General features: G+C 42.0%; 1 pseudogene; it reads left to right on the top strand.

Annotated features, from left to right (window-relative positions):
- Positions 1 to 14,621, top strand: part of LOC142765664 (nephrin-like) — a 103,396-nt pseudogene that overhangs the window by 21,934 nt on the left and 66,841 nt on the right.

Genomic DNA, 14,621 nt, shown 5'->3' with positions numbered 1-14,621 from the left:
ACTTGGTGCTAAGCAGCGCCCGTTGAGTTGTTATATATGATTTCATTTGTTACAAATTGTGTTTCATTTGGATCTATTGTATCGTTATATCCTTGTATAGTGATATCACATTGAATTTTTGTGTACATGTATGCCAACATAATCATGTATATTAGAGCAAATGTCGTCACTGTAACGTAGTGATGTTAGTCGTGAAATATAGATGTGCCGAAGTGTATGTGCCCTGTTACTGGAATGGTATGAAGCCTTTGTGTTCTGTACATGCTGTAAATAAACTTTTTCTAAACAAGGAGCTTCGCCCCTAAAAATTTAAATGAAGCGTAAACTAAAAAGACTGCGCAGGACTCATAGGGCATCGACCGAAATAGTATGTGCTAAAAAAACTTGAAATCAGAGATAGCGCAATTCAAGAAACATTTTTTCAATAACACACTCACTAACTTTCTAACGAACTCACCACGTAAGTTTTGGATGTTTTTTTAAGGAAGCGAATGAGGGAATTGATCTTATTGTAGATAAAAAAGAAGTAATCACAGAAAAGTCAGATGTAGCTGAAAGACTCAATCAATTTTTTCAATCGGTTTTATGTAAGGATCAGGGTGACAACGAGGAAATTGAACAGGGTTCTATAGTTAAACTTCAGGAAGATGATATAAATACTAACCAAGAAGGTATATTCAATCAACTACTTCTTTTAAATACCAAAACGTCATGTGGACCTGACGGTATATCGAATCAATTTTTGCGACGATTTGCAGAGCGGCTGTCGTACTACCTAGTGAGCATTTTCGAGAAATCTTTAAAATGCAACTCGTTACCTCAAGATTGGCGTAGAGCATTTGTTGTCCCAATTTTCAAAGGTGTTGACAGAACGACATTGAACAATTATAGGCCTGTCTCACTCACGTCGGTATGTTGCAAAATATTTCAACATATAGTGGCAAAAAATATTCGGCCATTTTTTGAACAAAATGAAAAATTATGCCCCTTTTAGCATGGATTTCACGGTGATTTTGCAACAGTCACACAACTGGCTGAAACCATACATGACTTTAGTATAGCTGTCGATGCCTGTATGCAAATAAATGTTATATGTATCGATTTTTCAAAGGCGTTCGACAGAGTTTCCCACCGCACGCTGCTATTCAAGCTTTGCAATGTCGGTATTAGTGAGAATGTTCTCAGATGGATCAGAGCTTATCTCAGCATTCGACAACAAGCAGTTCGAGTGGGAGATGCTATGCCGAGAAATCGAGAGGTGTATTCGGAAGTGTCTCAAGGATTTGTATTTGGACCCCAACTCTTTCTTTTATACATAGATTATATATCATCAGTTGTCCAACCACCAGTAAAAATTAAGCTATTTGCAGATGACTGCCTAATCTATTGTCCGTAATCATGCAGCGAAGATCAAGTGAATATCAATCAGTGCTTACAAACCTTAAGCTAATGGTGTTCTAAATGGGGTATGGAAATCAACATAAAAAATCCACTTACACACACATTACAAAAAAGAAGGAAGTGCTTTCGTTTGCATATAACATTGGTGATAATATGCTGGTGAAAGTCTGTAACTTTAAATACTTGAAGTAACTATAACAGATAAGTTGAGCGGGCGTCCTCGTGTCGATAACATATGTCAATCAGCATGTCAAAAATTGTGCTTCTTACGAAGGAAGTTAGGCCGAGCCTCAAAAGATGTCAAGCTGCTTGCCTAAAACACGTATGCGCATCCGAGATTAGAATACGCTAGCGCTGTATGGAGCCCACACCAAAAGGTCTTAAAAAATAAATTGGAACGCATTCAGAGAATGTCAGCACGCTTCATCTGCCCCAAATATCGAGGAAAGGATTCCGTTACTGATATGTTAAAATAATGTAAATCAGAATCGCTAGAATTAGGAAGGCGGAAACAGAGGTTGAAACTTCTTTTTCAGATCCTGCATGCTGAGGTGAAAATAAACAGGGATGATTATTTGAAGCATTCTTACAAAAAGTTTCCAAGAACAACATGCACTACATTCGTACAACCAATACATGCTCGAAGAGATATCTTCCGATTTTCCTTCTTTCCCGATGCTAATAATATGTGGAATGAATTACCGAACGATATGGTGCAAATAAAAACTTTGAGTGATTTTGAAGTTGCTCTTGATAGGCATTTTGTTGAGAATGTATAGTTTGCAGAGTTAATGTATGTGTTTACTTAGAAATATTTCATTGGTCATGGAGATCATGTTGTAAATATATTGTGTGAAAAAGCATGTGATTGTGTTTCTCATATAATTATGCTATATGTTACAGAGTTCATCTTACGATTTTTCAAATATTCATTTTGTGCAACTCAGTTCTTCACCCTTCCTGTAACGACCCTCAAGCGAGGGTTAACAGCCCCGCCGTGGTGGTCTAGTGGCTAAGGTACTCGGCTGCTGACCCGCAGGTCGCGGGTTCAAATCCCGGCTGCGGCGGCTGCATTTCCGATGGAGGCGGAAATGTTGTAGGCCCGTGTGCTCAGATTTGGGTGCACGTTAAAGAACCCCAGGTGGTCAAAATTTCCGGAGTCCTCCACTACGGCGTCTCTCATAATCATATGGTGGTTTTGGGACGTTAAACCCCACATATCTATCAATCAAGTGAAGGCTAACAGTATGACAAATAAATAAATGAAAAAATACATAATACCAAATTTGGCATATGTGAAGCTAGCGAAATGGCCGCGAGCGCATCATTAGTGTGGCATGTATTCATGGTGTATGACCACATGTCGGGATTATTATGTTTGGATGTGTCTTTACCTATGTCGTCCATTCGCGCCGCGTAATACCGTGTTTGCTACATGTGGAACTAGCTTAATAGCAGCGAGCGCATCATGAGCGTAGCATGTAGTCATGTTGTTACATGACATTAATCTCATGTTTGGAATGTTTGCACCAGTATCATACCTTCGTCATCCATTCACGGCCCGTAATACCAAAGTTGGTATAAGTGAAGTTGGCGAAACGGCCGCCAGCGCATCATGAGCGTGGCATGTAGTCATGTTAATACATGACACGCATTTCATATTTATCATGTTTGCACCAGTCACATACCATCGTCATCCTTTCACGTACTGTAATACAAAATTTAGTATATGTGACTCTAGCGAAACGACCGCAAGTGCATTATGAGCGTGGCATATAGTCATGTTGTTGCATGACACGCATGTCATGATTTTCATGTTAGGATCTGTCACTTGTGTTCGCCATGCAATCATTCCATACCATACCAGTTTTGCAACATGCCATGTGAACTAAACCACCACAAGAGCTGCAGGAACAATAAATGTAAACTATGACATTCATGACATACGCGGCCTGATTTTCTTGTTATGACTAAACAAATATGTTCTCCATACAGTCATGTTATACCATACCAAGTTTGGTATTGATACCAATATCGAAGCGGCCAGGAGAGCTAAACGTCGTAGGTGGCCAGATAGATAGATAGATAGATAGATAGATAAATAGATAGATAGATAGATAGATAGATAGATAGATAGATAGATAGATAGATAGATAGATAGATAGATAGATAGATAAGCTCAAAGTCGCCGAAGTTCGCTGAGAAATGCTTCGCATTTAAAAGCGATGGGTACTGGTGTCCCAAGAGCATGTTAATAAAGTTTGTGGGCATCTTGTTTTTACCTCTTCTGATACAATTATTACATTACATAGTGAGTACAAGCCATCCACAGATGATGTCAATACCTGATTACGAATTAAAAAAATTCACCGCAAGTGAAGGGCAAGAGTGTTCCCACAGGCACTTAATTTATATTTCCCCGCGGTAAGGAAGTAGTCACTCTTCTTTTTGGATCTCCTTTCTTATTAGCTTTTCTTTTTTCATTTTACCACTGGCAGAAGGGCTGTATCAAATCGACTGATTATTTATTATTACCCTTGTGTGACTTGACCATTTTACACAGGTTTTTCCCCCTACTTTTCTAACAATGTGCAGGCACTTCAAAGCGCCTGATCGTGCGCGAAGGTCACCAAACGGAGTTGCCGTGCGACCTACGTGATGCTTTGTCCAACGACTCGCTGGCCTTCGTGCACTGGTACCACTAGCCCGAGCGGGATCTTCACAGCAGTTCCTCCGGAGTGGCATCACCACTGGGATACGGCTTCTGTGCAGCCGTGGCCAGCCGCGAGTCCATCTACACTGTGGACTTCGGACCTGATCCGACACTCAGCGCAGAGACGACGGCCGGAGCCACGGGTGGAAACGGAGCTGCAGGAGGACGAGGGAACAACTTGCTACAAGTGAGTGACTCGCGCCATGAGCTCTTACTATTCGTTATACCTCTGCGGTTTTAATGTTAACACTGCACTTCATGATTTCCCTGTGACTTGTCCATGGCAGAAACCTTTGTCGATAGTCAGGGTCGATGGAGCAGTGGCTACGGATCTTGGCTGCTGTCCAGCTGGTCTCGCGGGCTAAGTAGTAGAGCCCGCTTAGTGTCCACAAGTCGGAATGTCCGGAGCCATACGCTACAGCGTTCCTTATATTCATAAAGTGATCTTCGAACGTAAAAGCAGATATTATTATTATTATTATTATTATTATTATTATTACCTTTACTGACAAGCGTGTAACATGTTTAATGTAAGCGTTGAAAATAATAGCAGGTGCTTTTATTGACCGTATAAGCAGAGAAAATACTAGGCCATTTTCTCGCTAGATTCTTTTTCCTATCAATCAGCCATCTCGAAAATAACTTTCATAAAGTACATAGAAGGTCAATTTGAACCCTAATTCAAATGAACACAATCTGTGCCATTCGCTCACGCAGGTGAGCCGCTCAGCAGGACACGGCTGCATCGGGCGGGCCTACTTTTCGATCATTGGCCACCCGGCCAGCCTCAAGGTGAACAGCGTTCGCTTCGAGGATGCCGGTCTGTACACGTGCACAGCCGTGTACCGGGATGGTGCTCGTAGAAACTCGACGGTGCGGCTACACGTCGTCGGTGAGTACCACAACAGAAGCGTCTGGAAGAACGCTAGTCTTCTTTGCCTTCTCCATTGCTCATAGTCGAAAATATGGTTCGAGAAGTGTAAATTGACCCCCTCCCCTCCTCCTCCTAACACCCTCAGACACATCCGTTGGTGCGTTTTTATGTGCTGAATGTTCATTCTTTGAAACCACACTTGCTACACCCATCAGCATGAAGTTACCATTGTAGAACCTCGTAAGTATTTAACACACATAATCATTTACTTCACGTAACTTCAGTTTTTCACCTTAAGAAGTCTTTGGTAGGGGCACTACATAAGGGCTGGGGAACCTATTAGTTCATAATTTGCATGAGCATAACCAAAAATACAAAAGGAGAAAAAGAAAAAAAATGCCAGATTCCACGTACAGTGGGGATCCATGAAATGCGAAGCATGAATGAAAAATGTTGATATGTCACTTTAAAATCAGCAAAACGTTACGAGGTGAAGGTAAATGATGCCGTACATGAATTTCGCATCATGATTATCATGTTTGGATGTGTCGTTTACCTTTGTCATCGATTCACGTCACGTCACACCAAATTTAGTATATGTGGAGCTAGCAAAACTGTCACGAGCATGCTATGAGCGTGGTAAGTTGTCATACCTTGTTGGGCTTTTATTTTGATTGATGCAGTGACTGCAATAGACGCATATGTGGCAATTGTACACACAGAGACAACTTTGTAAATGCGAAGGGCGGAGATTCTGAAACTGGATACGTAAGCGTTCTGGCTAGTTTGAAGTCGGGTGTATGACAACGTTTTGCCTGCATTATCGTTAAGAGATGACTGCGGGGTAGTTGATAGCCGTTGTTATACTCTAATGCATTTCCAGCTCATATTTGATGTTGATTATATATTACCCTGAACAATTATGAAAGTGCCAGCCAAAGATTGGTACAGGATTATAATAAGAACAGCTATGTATGGTAAAAGATCTGAACAGAAGAAAACGTGGATGAAGACTGAATTTGTAAAACATTAAAACTGATTCATTAAGGAAACACGTGAAAAATTACTACGAGTAGCCGACGCGTGTTTTCATTTCTGTATGTGTGTGTTTTGCTATTTGCCATGATGAAATGGATGCAAGTTTCAGCAATATGAGTATTCCGCCTTAGCGCTTTTACCGCTATGAAGAACTAGCAAATGCATTGGTGTTAGGCGTTCACAATGAGAATCTGAGGGCCCGGAAATGGTTCATTTCTTTTTCGCAGGCCACACTCCTCAAGGTGAGCACAATGCGGGCATCTTACGCATGCTTGGTTGTTCGCATAATGCGCCATTCAGCAGGTTCGTGGCTTTCACAAAGGCGCCGCAAGTACTTGAATCATGCGTACTTTTAAACCAACATTTCTGCCTTGTGCTGGTAGTTTGTAAGTTGTGTGGACAATCCTTCGCTACTTCATGTACTAAGTTACTTATTATGTTCGTAATTACCTTCACAGGATGTTTCTTGATAACTTTTTGTTCTTGTAATAAAGAAAATTGCTACGAAAAAGTATTAGGAAGGAATGGTTGCATTGCAAAGCCGAGAGTGCCGATAAAAAGCTGAACGGGAATCATTCCGGGCTCGTCATTGCCTTGTTAAGTGAAGAGGCGTACAAGCGCACAGGTTTAGTGCCACATTGCTTTCTTGTTTTGATTGCTTTAGTATGCCATTGAAATGTTCTAATTATTATCCCTGAAAAAAAATAATACCAGATCATTGCAAAATGTTCTGCGTCTTATTTTGTGGCGTTAATAAGAACCCGAAAAACCCTGATTTTTTTTCAGCTGCCCCTAACGTATACATTAATAGCATTTAGCAGCTGGCGATAGACTGCTTGTGTCAGCCCCGACTGTTATATGGCAAAACATGCCGTTTCTGTGCTATCGCAATAGAAGCCACTACTGCGAGCATTACTGGGCAAAGGTTTTTTGCTTCACCTACAAGAATGACGTAAGTTACTCTAGTGTTTCTTTTTAATCTAGTAGTCTAAGCATCACGCGAACACAAAGTTTTTAGAAATTTCAACGCATCTCAGCATTGTATGCACCAGGCTTCATAATTAGAATAAAAGTTTACCATTGCTGTGTATTATGGTTTTAAAGTTCGACAAAAAATTTACAGAATGATGTTTTAGGACACCTAAGATCAGAAGCGCATTATTCCGTTTTGAAAACGGTAATATTGTAGCAGGGGGAATCAATCGGCTGTTTGAATTCGATGCAAGAGAAAATGAAAAAGAATTGTAACCTACCAAAGCCCGAAGAAGTTTTTGTAGTAATGTAACAATAATTGCTCACAGCAAGTCTTATGCAGTGTCAAACAGCCGAATAGACTACAGACCTATTCACTGTTTGCAAACACAGGCAATTGTTGACATCTGGTTTTTTACAGCGCTCTGCCTTATTAGCATGGGTGGGTAAGAAACGCGTTAGTAGATAACCCGCTGGTTTTCTTCACTTTTGTTCTTGTTATTTGGCAAAATATATTCAAATAGCTGTTCTATTGAGCTAATAAAAGCTGCCTTGAACATTATGCATGTTCTTTTTATCCAAAGCACTAAGAGGAGACTCTCCTTACTCTTGAAAAAACGTGAAGACGTTTGTTCTGTTTTGACTTCGGAAGCTAAAAAGTGAGGTCACCGTAAGTTTTGTTGGGCCACAACGCTTGCAATCTTCAAATTGTCTATATTTATAAGCCTACACGTGAACTAATATAAAGAATTTCACTATATGTAACTCTGTATATGAACGGCCCCGCCGTGGTGGTCTAGTGGCTAAGGTACTCGGCTGCTGACCCGCAGGGTGCGGGTTCAAATCCCGGCTGCGGCGGCTGCATTTCCGATGGAGGCGGAAATGTTGTAGGCCCGTGTGCTCAGATTTGGGTGCACGTTAAAGAACCCCAGGTGGTCGAAATTTCCGGAGCCCTCCACTACGGCGTCTCTCATAATCATATGGTGGTTTTGGGACGTTAAACCCCACATATCAATCAAATCTCTATATGAACTGTTTAGCACCAACTCTACCTCAACACCCCACCCCCCCCCCCCGACATTTGTGTATTCGATAACTGCAATGTAATGGTCTTATCATTTCGGAATCGTGGACGAGAATTTTTGCAAAAAACATGAACAACAAGGAAGAGAGCACTGACAGGCGCAGACTAACAGATGAAGTTTATTTCCAGAAAAACACGCTCGTCAAAAAAAAAGCACGGACACCTGGTTACGATAACAGGGTAGCGGTTAGATACCATATCTTGAGTTTACGCAGGTTCCCCGATGGCCTCGCAACATGTATTTCAACCGACCTGATGTGAAAAAGGCCTTAAACAATCTCTTTCACGGTCCTATCTGTAAGCTGCAACAACTTTTTGTTTGTGCTTTTTGGGCTCATTCTCACCCAGAATGCGATACCATTTCGCCCAACGCTGCGTTCTTCATTTCACAAGCAGGCCGAGATCGATTGTGCTTGAAACGCATTCATGGTTGCCGGTAAATTTGGATGCGCTTTATTTTTCAACGGCATCTATGCACATACGCAGCGCTTCTTGTCGTGTTATGGAAATTTTAGAATTTAAGACCTGAATATGCTGGTCACGTTTTATACGTAACATTCGGCTTATCTCAGATCCACCGCTCTGTATTACATGATATGTGATGTTGTGCTGCAAATGCGTAAGACGCCAGTTTACTTCCTGACCACGGCGGCTGCATTTCTATGCCAGTGAAATGAAAAAAACTCCGGAGCCCTTTCATTCAGCGCAGATTGCGGGAACCCAATTGCTCATAAATATTCCGGAGTTCACCACTATATGGTGCGGCAGAAAATCATAACTTGCACGTGCCCTGAATTCCATTTATTTGAAATGTAGCCATGTTTCAACTAGCATTCTCGTCCCTTTGATGGCGTGGGAAAAAGAGATTATAGCGCTGGCTCACTTTTAAACACATAGCTTACCATAGGAAGGATGGCTTAGCGTGTAAAATCCGCAAGTGATGTGAACTGAAGTACTCTTCAACGTGATAGCATTAAAGAAGAGAGTTTAGCAGATCTCGAGGTGTCCATGTCATCGACTTTTTTCATTGGGAGCTAAATATCATCTTGATTGCGACCGACAAAAGTCGAACAAAAGAGGCAAAGAGTAACTCACAAAACGTCACAGCTTTGCCGCAAAGGCGAAGCAATGAACGCGATAGCCACAAACCGGAAGGCCACGCGAAAAATGACAAACAGACCAAACGTGTTCACGTTTCTCACTCACAAATTACCCACACAACGTACGCACATATATATACAAACGAGCACGAATAAGCGTCACAGTTATTGCTTGGCTGTCTGAAAACCCGTCTTTTTCGCAAACGCAGACTGTGCAAAGAGTGAGGTGACCTTTGTGCGCCCGCTAACTACAACAGAATTGTTCCGTTGAAAGCCCAAGGCGCGTGACTCTCTACACCACGAGATAAGGGCACGCGCGTGAATGTCCTCCTTCCACCTGTCCGCGGGGTAACGTACGTGTGAGACATGACAGTGCGCCGTCGCGTCACGACAATCTGGTGACGCTCAAGCCCCTACTATGCGAAGCGCGCTTATTGCACCATCTTGCTGGTAATGCTGAAAACACTACAGTTCCCCAGAGATGGCCATATTGGCAGCGGTAAGTACACAAATAGCTTGCCGTTCGAACGTTGAAAGAGGTGCTCCTTCGAGGCTCAGTTGCTAACGCCTCGTACTCACAATTCAGAAGCCGGCATTTGATTCCGTGCACCAGAGTCTCTGGTTTATTCTTTTTCTTACGTTTTCAAATAAATATAGATACATATACATATACCGTGAATGGTGACGGTGCCGCCGCTGGCGACAAAATCCAGCCGTGAGTGTCCATGTAATTGCTATCGCAATAAAAATTATTTTAAGCGCTAATCAATCTTATAAGCCGGATGTGTACCAATCATGTGTTCTACCACAGATCAACGCAACAGCTTAAGGCTGTTTCGAGAAAAAATACTGTATTTATTTTGATATGTTGTAGAACAAAAATGAAATGTGAAAAAACCTTAAGTTCAATTGAGAATTGAAGCTAGACCATCTACGTGACAAGAACGTGTCGTATCGCAAAGCAACGCTATTGCTAGAGGCTACTTCGATTAGAAGAAGACACTCAAGGAATGTCATGTAGTAGAAGAAGTCTGCTTAACACATGTAAGATTTCATGGCAGATGCATTGAATAGCACCGTTGTCAAACAAGTCAATTGCAGCGAGTGGGTGCTTTTAAGGCCCAGGTACTACAATGCGTTCCGACTTGTTCAATCTTCACCAGTGGCAAAAATATCAAGCGAGTACACAACTGCGTAAGTTCGCCTGTCGTTTTGCGGGCGCGAAGTAGGCATTTCTTTAAGTCGTAAAAGGAAGAAATATGACCTAGTGGACACTTATAATAACTGCAATTGCAATAGGCATTTTATGATAGCTTGAAACGAACAATGTTACGCGCAGAAGGACTTGAAATAGTTGGTGCTTGTTGGGATAGTTGGTGCATGATATGGCGTGAATGTGCTATGAATTTTTTTAATAAAGGTATTGTAGCGCCTGTGTTAACTGGTTCTGTGTGTCTGTTTTGTTTTTCCGCCCTAAATTATGAATATTGTCACACACGGAGTTCTTTGTTTTAATAATACATGGTTCAGGCATTCCATGACGACCGGAGCAATGTTAGCAATCAAAAAGCCAATGCGCACGGTGTCCCATTAAGCTACCACGTGTACTCATGATCGCGAAGCTCGAGCGTCCTACAAGGTTTCGATCACGGACCAAGGCACACGAGAAGAACAAAAAAATTCAACTTCAGTGCATTACAGCTAATCCCATTTGACGTTAACCCGACGTGACGGCTGTATCAAAGCAATACATATGTAATGATTATAAAATTGGGTAGGCAGCACTGCAACCAATATTCACGTTTGACGAAGATTAGCGCCTATTTGAAAAGTAGTTCTGAGACCTGGCGTAGCTCTGTGGTAGAATGCTTGACTTACACGCAGAATGGTTGAGTTCGATTACAGCGTAGACCCTGACATTTTATTCTGTGAATTCGCGGCGTCGACGCTACCAATGGCTGGTATTTCTTAACGTAACCGCGATAAAATTGCCATTTGTGTTCTCGCGTCGTTTCTTGGTAGATACTAACTGTCAATCAACTGTGGCACATATCTGCATACCAGCGGCACAATACCCGCCCAAGGGTATGTGCCATTGTCTGGCGGGAAGTATTTGACTACGTACGCGACGGGATTGTGATATTACTCAATTCTTGACCAGCGCGTCATATTCCTCAAACCATCCTACCTTCTCAGGCTAATTTTGCTTCACGTCAAGTTAAGGGGCTGACCACGACAGCACCCAAACGAAAGCGGCTAGATAGATAGATAGATAGATAGATAGATAGATAGATAGATAGATAGATAGATAGATACGCTCAAAGTCACCGAAGATCGCGGAGAAATTCTTCTCATTTAAAAGACTACGGTATCACGATTTCACAACTTCACAATACAGCAACTTTAGGTACACAGTGCAGAAGTATTCCCGACCGTACAAACAAGTGTCTTCGTGCCGTATGTGTGATATCAAGCAAACGACTGCTCGACGCGTTTGTGAGGCCCTTATACTTGCAGTATCTGACAAAATTGGGCAGACCACTAAGAAATACCTTGACTCACGCTCATTTATGGATATATTTATCGCCAAGTTGTCATCTTTAGCCTTGGAAGTGTGTGATGGAAGACTGCAGATCACAAAGCCGAAAGGCTCTGCATAGCCCACGTCTTCCGATATACCCGCCCTTTAATTTCCCAGCTGAATGTTTGTATCTGCTGCTGTTAGATCAATAAATCAAAAATACTGTCTTACAATAGACGCCGAGTGTGTGTCGTGCTGAAAACGTGCTACGTGCAACGAAAAATCTAATCAGTAACAAACATGTAATCTAATGAAAAACTATATATATATATATATATATATATATATATATATATATATATATATATATATATATATATATATATATATGCAAGAAAGAGACGACGAAGCTTTCACGGAAGCATCTTTATCTAACGTTTTCAGCTGAGGGACCAGCATTCGTCGTCTGATCCACCAGCTGAAAACGTCAAGTAAAGACGCTTCTGTGAAAGTTTCGTCGTCTCTTTCTTGCATACAATACGTCGGCTCCAGCGTGAATGACGTTCAAAGAATCCGGTACACACACACACACACACACATATATATATATATATATATATATATATATATATATATATATATATATATATATATATTCGTGGGTTTTAGCAACAAACATTTCTCGTTGCTCAAATGAGAACGGTCGTTACGCCGTGGTTTAAGGTGACGCAAGTCTAGAAAGAAAGAAAGTATATTCAGAGACATTGTTAGGGAAGATAATGGACAAAGGAAATGAGGGGAGCGAAACTGCCCCACCAAACCCAAATAACAGTGGCCTGTAAGAAGGAGCACAATCGACGGGATATTAATGTGCATCTCATCCTGGCATTTTTTTCTTTGACATGAGCCGCTTTATCGTCTTATTTTTGACCTGGCTTAGTCTGCAGTCACTGCTTTCAGATCTATCTTACCATCATTTTTTTGTACACGCGCTATTGATTTCCCTTGGACCTATTCAATACTAAAGATACATTTCAGAGAATGAGAGCTCAGGTCGTGGCCCCTTCTCGCGACGTTATGGAGTGTACGTGAAGAATACGAGGAGCCAGATAATTGAGAGGGTCATGAGGGCTTATTGCACTATTCGAAAGAAAAATTTCTCCGACATCGGCCTGCTCAAAGGCTGAAATAAAGAAGGCTTGCCGGGTTCGCAGTACTTGAACGCAGGCTATAACTTCGTACGTTGGAACCCTTATCACCGTTATTGGAAACTTCCTCCGGTGCGAAATTCAGGTCGGAGCTAAGAAAACATCTTTATTTCAGAATGTAGCTTAGGAGGATGGCTTCTGTCCCTGCCACATCTTCGACCCTTGCGATCAGCTTCAGCTCATCCTCGATATGGAGCTAATCAAATCTGTCTTTCAGGGATCGTTAGCGTGGTATGGGCTTGGGATATTTCATTTGAGATTCTTTGAAATTTTCTTCCGCATATTACAAGGACCCATGTTCTTCGTAGAAGTAGGAATGCGAAGACTATAGAGTAGGAGGTGGGACATGAATTCTTATTGGTGGACCGAGTGGTCCATCCTTTAAATAGTGACATGTGTGCTTGGGAGAAGGGGCGTTGTCTCACGGGTTGGTTTATGAAGTTGGATGATTTTATGGTATTTGACAATCATGACACGTAGTTCATGATTATCATGTTTGGACGCGTCATTCCCCTCCGTCATTCGTTCGCGTCCTGCAATACCAATTTTGGTATAAGTAGAGCTAGCGAAATGGCCGCAAGCGCATCATGAGCGTGATGTTGTTACATGACACGCATATAAGGATTATCGTGTTTGCACCAACCACATACCTTTTTCGTTCATTTATGTCCCGTAATACCAAATTTGGTATATGTGAAGCTAGCGAAACGGTGGCGAGCAAATTATGAAGCGTCCTACATACTCCGACGTAACTGTACGCGCGCACGCTGTGAGCAGAAACGCTACGCTTTCAAAGTGCGAGTACTGTCTGACGCCAGGTCCGACCGGCGCGACATGCGGCATTTCGCGCCAACGGCGTTATTAAGCCACCACTGCGTCTGCCTCTCTTCGTGACGGAGGGACACGAGGCGCGCTCAAACGCACATGCGTCAAAGCAACGCAGCACGGCGCGCTCCTGTAAGCATATGACAGGCAGATAAGCCTCTTGAGTGGCTTCGCCAGCATGACGCGACGAAACCAACGCCCACTCACACGCGTGCCGGGTCACGTCGAAGTGTATTGGGGCCAGAGTGTGACATGTAGTATTGTTTTTACATGGCACGCATCTCATGATTATCATGTTTGCACCCGTCACATACCTGCGTCATCCATTCATGTCTAGTAATGCCAAGTTCGGTATATGCGAAGCTAGTGAAACGGCTGCGTCCACATCATGAGTGTGGCATTTAGCCATGTTCTTATATGACACGCGTTATGATTTCCACGTAAGGATCTGTCGCTAGTTTTTGCTATGCAGTCATGTCATACCATACCAGTTTTGAAAAATGTCATGTGAACGAAATTATCCCAAGAGCAGCAAGACAATCAATGTAAATGAGGACACTCATGACATACATGTCATGATTTTCATAATATAATTCATTATTTATGATCGTCATACAGTTGTGTTATGCCATACTCATTTTGGTATCGGTGCCGTCATCGAAACGGCCCGGAGAGCTTAAAGTTGTAGGCGGCTAGCCAGATAGATAGATAGATAGATAGATAGATAGATAGATAGATAGATAGATAGATAGATAGATAGATAGATAGATAGATAGATAGATAGATAGATAGATAGATAGATACGCTCAAAGTTGCCGAAATTTGCTAAGAAATGCTTCACATTTAAAATACAACTTAGAAAAAAAAGGAAGTCACTCTTTAAAT

The sequence above is a fragment of the Rhipicephalus microplus genome, chromosome 1 (genome assembly GCF_043290135.1).
Source record: "Rhipicephalus microplus isolate Deutch F79 chromosome 1, USDA_Rmic, whole genome shotgun sequence".
In the NCBI taxonomy this organism is placed as follows: Eukaryota; Metazoa; Arthropoda; class Arachnida; order Ixodida; family Ixodidae; genus Rhipicephalus; species Rhipicephalus microplus.
The sequence above is the reverse complement of the archived record's forward strand: the minus strand, read 5'-3'. Positions and strand labels throughout refer to the sequence as shown.